The 6,909-nt window shown below is 40.7% G+C and overlaps 1 protein-coding gene across 2 annotated transcripts in view; it reads right to left on the minus strand.

The window, feature by feature from the left end:
• insyn2ab (inhibitory synaptic factor 2Ab) overlaps window positions 1–6,124 on the minus strand; it is a 22,524-nt gene extending 16,400 nt beyond the window's left edge. For both annotated transcript variants that reach the window (XR_014923575.1, XM_085477463.1), the window contains exons 1-2: window positions 6,048–6,124; window positions 5,681–5,843 (exon numbers count right to left, since the gene is read on the minus strand). The gene's annotated coding sequence lies outside the window, so the exon portion shown is untranslated. The remainder of the gene's footprint in view (window positions 1–5,680; window positions 5,844–6,047) is intronic.
• Between the last annotated feature and the right edge of the window lie 785 nt (window positions 6,125–6,909).

The raw sequence follows: 6,909 nt of genomic DNA on the forward strand, positions 1-6,909 counted from the left end.
CAAGAGACCTTTTTAGAATAATAATTGTGTTCACACTGCTCTCCTTGTTGCTGCTGCCATCATTCAATACTCTGTTTATTGCCTCTTCATTATATCAGTTGTCAGCCTAAATATACACCTCAAGCTAAAAGCACAGTTTTTCTGTTAACTTGATGTCTTACCGCAGTTTAGATGCCAGATCACTGACTTAGATCAGTAACCAAAATATCTGGTAGTTAGGCTAATGTGAAGGCTATGAAATACATTTTAAGTAAGCATCATTAATGTGTTTAGGTTTTGTTTGCTTCATATCAGCGTCAGCCTATAGGATTGCCGAGGCTGCTGTCTGCTACTGCTGCGCCATAGATTCACTTGGGAATGATAACTTTGAATTGCTGCTCTTATTTTTTTTATCTTTTGCCTTTTGCTTTACAAATGCATGACACCCCTTTTATATGTCACTGATTTATGTAGCAGTGAAATGGAAATACTTTTATATGGGGTGTTTCAAGTGAAATCTGCTGCTAGTTCCTTGAAAAAGTATTTGAAATAAATATAAACATGAGACTCACATTGAGATGCTCATCTTTTTATTTTTTTTGTTTGCAAATACAATTATCATATTTTTATTCCTATTGGGAAGGCATTCCAATACAAACAAATGGGTTTGCATGACAGCTTGTTTTACTGTTCTTCATATCATAATTACATCTAAACGGCTGTTCTCTGCTTTGCACCGATGCACTCAGCCGCACTCGTTGCCAGCCTTATGCTTACCGTACATCCATGCACACACTCCTCCCGCTATCCACACTATATAACATTTCATACAACATGTCATTGTGAGCTGCTGCTTTTATGTTGCTTGATAACATTCTCCCCACAACAGTTGGGGGTGTTTTGTTAAGGAATGGTCACAGAGTGGTTGGTGCTTAGCCCAGGGCTTATATATATTCCTCTTGTGGTCTGAGGTTGATACCAGAAGCAATGGTGACACAGCAGCTGTGGCCCACACATATTAAACTCTGCATTAATAGCTAGCGTTAGGCTCCTCCACCTGTATCCACCTGCAGGTCTGAGTCTAAACTCTGTAGGGAGAAATTTATTATCGTCACTCCCTGGTTGCTGCTGTGCCAAGCGGAGTGACGAGGTCAGAGCCTAGAGATGCTCTGCGATCGTATCGGAAATCTCTTTCATGTGAGTCGTCCGTGTGAACTGACCTTCAGATTTTAATGTTTACAGATTGCTGTTTATCACAAATTTAGATTCAATTATATTACTTGAGCATATTTCTGAACGAAAATCACCTATATTAAGTGTGATCCTATAGCACACTATAGAGTGCTATAAAGTGCATATTTCCTAACTGGCTGTGTTAGCATATTGGTAATATTACATAGGTTTATGCAACAGTTTAATAACCTGAACTGAAATGATTGGTTTCCAGCTTTCGATCTGCATTTTTATGTGGTTTCAGGGTTTTTTTTGTTTTTTGTTTTTGCAGTTCCTCAAAATAAATATTTACATCTCGTATCTGTAAAGTGACACTGAAAGAGTGTAATTAATCATTAATTCATAAGATGCATCTCATCTACCTGCTACCACACAAATGATGCACCGGCACTGTAGGCAGATCGATATTTAACTTTCAATTGCGTAACCTCATGCTGCGATACATCGTAAACTGTCTTGATCACACAGAGGAGCTCAAACTGAATTAAAAAACAAACAAACAACCAAATAAATACTACTCTTAATGCCAATCTCTGTGCAAATAAGACCAAATAAGACCAATATGATCAAGTAAAAATGACACATTTTCTGACTCATCTGTGATGAAACACATTTCACATCTAGAACATGAAATATATCAAGCAGCACAAGGAAATGAAATGATGTCTGATATGGCTGAAAGGAAACATCAGAATGAGCTGGTTAATCATTTTTATATGACAAGACAGCACGCGATAAATAAACTCCAATGAATCATTTATTACCACACAAAAGCCAGCTACTCATGGTGTTGCAGCTTCTCGGAAAGTAATCATGTTTTATCATTTAGCGACATTGTAAATCTATCAATGTGATTGTTGTGGTGGGGAAATTTATACTGAAGAGACATTTCCTTACTGTCAGTTTCACTACTCCCAAGAAATTTGTAAAACAAAAAGCATGGGTAGATTGGATTATTGTTCATTTCCCATTCGCAGCTGATCTACAACTACAGTTCATGTGGAGTTACAGTGACATAATGACCAAAAAAGTAATTACAAAAGATTGAATAACTCAGTGTAATATGACTAGCACACATACTTTCTAACGATGGAAAGAGTTTTCCATGTAAGTCGCTCCTGTATTTTATTTGCATGTACATGGGCATTTGTATATAGAATATAGATCTACTTAAACATCTATATGTGTGTGCTTGACTTTCATTCACTTGTCTGTGAGTGAAAGAACGAGAGACAGAGTGTGTGTGTGAGTGTTAGTGTATTTTGGCCTTGTTGTCACCTTTCAAAGAGAGGCCTTTGCCAGAATCCTAAGAGGCGCATACACACAGATGAACACCAAAGCAGAGAGAGACTGATAACACAAAGCACGAGGGCTTATTTCTTGGGACTTGTGCCATGTGCTTCACCTTGCTGAGTGTCCACTTTAACCTAACCCTCAGCTCTAACTGTTGGTGAAATGGAATATATTTAGAGGACACTATGTTTCATCTTGCTTCCTGTCAATGCTAGAAAACAATACATGCCAACAGCTCTTAGCATCACTTTAGTCAGTGCGACGCTTTCGGTGCCAAACGAGGAAAAAGAAAGGCAAAAATAAATAAATAAAAGCAGGCAACGAGCTCAGTCTCATTGCACAAAAACAATATGGTCTGCTGTGTCATGAATTTACGCACAGTTGTTTTGGAGTATGGAGCAGATGAATTTTATTGGACGCTGGTATTTGTTCTGAAACATAGCTTAGTATGCACTTTGATTCGAGCGCGAGATGTTTGTCAGAGGCATTTCTACGGGAAAAAAAAAAGCATTTGTTCACAGCTGTTTCACATGGGCTCATGCTATTTCACACTCAGAAATACCAATCTCACACAGCTGAAAAGGTAATCACATCTGCAGGAAGTCTCTTATAAGTGCATACAATTTCTTATGCAGTCATGTAAGGCATGCTAAGGAGTTAAATGGTAATTCACATAAAGGGACTCTAGAAAAGCTCTTCAGTGACTTATTATTGTTGGAAGTCAGATACGCAGAGTGAGAGCGAGACGAAAGCCCTGCTGAGAGAGAGACTGTTGTCACACATGGATATATTCAAACAGCTGAAAGAGAATCTCCTTTTCCTCGTCATCTTCTTTCTCGTCCTCCTCAAAGCAAGCTATCTCTGCTAATGACCTGAGGTCCTTCCCTGATTTGGCCTCAGCTATCCAAAGGATTATGAATAATGCATTGACTCTAAAATTGCAAAAGTAATCCTCTGAAATCTCCTTATGTACCCTGGCAGACCATGTTGTCTGTTCCAATTGCCCTTCAGTTCTTCAACCTAAAATACTGCATGTATGAGAAAAAAAAAACTCAAAACAAAACTCACCTTTAGCTACACTAACATGATTGATTATCGTGATCACAATGCGGTAGAAACGTGACTGTTAATGAAGAATGTTGATAGGTGTTTGGATCCATTTTTCAGTGCAATAGTAGGCCTGCAACACTGCTGACTCATGATTTATGCCCCAACGCAAAGCAGAGAGAAAGAGACGGCTTTGCTCGGATCGCCTTACATCCTTGTCAGCCTGCATCAACACAATAATTACTGAAGTGCATCTGTGGGATATTTACATATGAGAACACTGTCTGGCCACTCTCATTAATGGTTGAGTAACTATCGTAGCCTCCTACTCTTCAAACATGAATTTACTGAACGCAACATAAACAGTGAATGCTCTTTGATGCTATGGCTCGTGATTTTACTAATGACTTCTAAAACACTGGAGTACTGCAAAGTAAATCCCCTGTTTTTGTTATAAGATGGGATTTTGCTGTGCTCATCATTCACTGTGTATTATACTGTGTGCGTCGTTACTGTGCAATGCATCCACTTTAAATGAGGAATTTTTACTCACTATTAGCATAAATTAAAGAGAATGACATTGCACCAGCTTTGCCTTAATAAGCACAATGTAAAGGGCGAGATGTCACCTCGCAGTCTTTCCCTTTGATAGTCCTTGAGGCTGTGTACAGGTTTTGCCTTTAGTTGGTCCACGCTCGAGTAATGCTTTCTCAATAGTCCTCTTCTTCCAGCAACATTGTAGGCCGCTTTGGTGGAATATATAGTCTCGTCCTCAGTTTTTGAAAGACATCCCAGCCCGTTTTGAGAGCATCACACACGCACACCATCTCATTCCTGCTGTCGTCCAGCTATCTGTATCTATACTGGCTGCAGGCTACACCTGTAAAAGTTTGCTTTATGACTTTATTGGCTTCAAAAATTTATCACTGTGAAGCACTTTCTGTTATAGACGAATAGCGTTTTTTAAAAAAAGCTCCCATCCCTTTATCTCTGAGAGCACGGGCTGTGAAATGGATCCTTGGGAAGAGGAAGTTTGAAGAGGGTGACATGAAGAAGGTCTTTTTTTTTGGCAATCACATGCTCTACTGCCAGGGTGGGCTTCTTCTTGTATGAAGGAATGGCAAAGTCCATCTTTTCCTTTGACAGTTAAATCTATAGTACATCTCCCTAATGAGTTCACTGATTAATAACTGGCTGGGATTTGGGCATACGTGTTTACTCAGGTAAACCTGATGATTAACTCAGGTGTCATGTACAAGACAACAAGTGAAAACGATGGTTAAATAGACAAGCTGCTTCTGTGCGGGGCGCCTTAAAGCCGTGCCATATCTACGTTTCCTGTGAATTCTGGTAGTCAAGGACTGACGTGTAGAAAATAGAGGGATAGAGAGAGAGGGGGGGCGGCTACGGCTGACACCAAATACAAGTGCAGCTCTGGATGTGATGCAGTACCCCAAGAGACTCCGAGATCACACATGTCCTTAGTCATGATAAGGCTGAATCCACCATTCATCAAATTCAGCCTTGAGGAGGACATCAGTCGCCGCATATGAATTTCTTACATAGTTCGCATTACTTACAATAGGTGCTTTCTCGTAAATGATCATCATTCTGACAGGACAATATGCAATAGTCTTTACACTAGTCTATTAGTGAGCGCTCATCAATATTCCTCACTATCAAGCCCAGACAATTCCCAAGTACAGCAATCTCGATAATCAGCCTATGCCTCACTGGATAAATACTGCATGTCTGTCAGAGGCTGCAAAGATATGCATAATGATAAGTACATTAATCAAAGTCGAATTACATCACTATTCATCTTCATTTTCAGATGTGGAGAAAAACCTTTGACGTGTTCTCCTGATTAGTCATAAAACCTTGAAATGCTTGGATGCAGAAATGCCCCCTCCCTAATTTATCCATATCTAATGCATGCAGGGATATACACATGCATGCAACACAAGGACTTTAACCAATTTCTATCAGAATACGTGCATGCCTTTGACATTTTGATTTAGTAACATTTTTAAAAGGCAGACTAAATGAATCACCCACTTTTATCACAATACCTGTGAATGTGTGTGCAACTCAAAAAAAAAGAAAGAAAAAAAGAAGTAACTCTTACCTTGAGAAACAGATCAAAGGTGCAAAGGACAAGATAGCACAGATCCCCTGTAGATCCACTGCTCATCCATGTACTCAGTGGGTGCCAGGGTACTGTCCAGCCACTGGAGCAGCTCTCACAGGCTGCGGGAGTGCTGAGAGAGAGGCAGCCGGTGCAGTGACAGCTGGAGTAGTTGTGGCACATCCGGCAAAGATTCAGGTTATAGGGATAGAAGAGGGAAAGAAGCAGACAGACATTGCCTCAAAACCTGATCGGGTCCTCACTGACACCCCCCTCCTGGCTTTTACACCGATCTCTCCCCCTCTTCTCCCTCATACACCTCATTCAAGCATCACTGACACTCGTTTGCTCTTGTCCCTGCACTCACCGGGAACAGGCACTCACACACGCAGCGGAGATCTCCATCTCGCAGTGCTGCTGCTGCTGCTGCTGCTGCTGCTGCAATCCCTGTGCATTCGTGATTGAGTGTATGTGTGTATGTGTGCGTAAGAAAGGCAGGGAGAGGGTGGGCTGGTGGGTGGATGGGTGGGTGGATATGGCAAAGGGAAGAAGGGGGAGGAGTGAGGGGTAGTACGCAAGCTGCTGAGGAAAGTCCAGAGTTGGCGAGCTGCATCATCGGTGAAGACCCCCTCAACTTGTCCTCCACAGGCTGGCTCTCTTGACACGGAGCTGTTATATAATATGAAGGGCTTTTGCAGATGGCAGAGACGGGGAGCTGTGAAATAATAATGCATTGTGCTTTTAATTGGATGTCTCCTACCCCCCCATTACTTTCATACATCTGACACATTGTTTATGAAAGGTGGTGAGATGGGCTGAATCAAGCAAAGAAGTGGCTATGTAGCTTCACAAAGGGGCGATCGGGGAGGCGAAGAGCCAACAGGGCAGCGGTGTTAATGAGAATCCGAGACAACACAGAAAATGAAATGACGGGAGGGAGTAATAGAGAGGCACAGATAGAAAAATACCACACTGGAGAAAGAGAAATATTGATTTTCCAGACTTCTTAAGTTTCTCACATTATTCTACTTTTTTTTTTAAGTTAAGAGGATTAATAATATATTGTATCCTGTTTTCTAACAGAGAAAACACATAAATATGAAAAAAGATTAAATGTTGTTTCTGGAGAAAAAGGGTTTCTGCTTTAAAGGGGGAGGAAGTTACATCAAAGCTGTCCAAACTGATCAAAGCCAAAACACAAAAAATACTCTTCATGTATATATGATCCT

Source organism: Copadichromis virginalis, linkage group LG13 (genome assembly GCF_057382275.1).
Source record: "Copadichromis virginalis isolate Kocher_CV1m ecotype Utaka linkage group LG13, C_Virginalis_male_GT1.1, whole genome shotgun sequence".
Lineage (NCBI taxonomy): Eukaryota > Metazoa > Chordata > Actinopteri > Cichliformes > Cichlidae > Copadichromis > Copadichromis virginalis.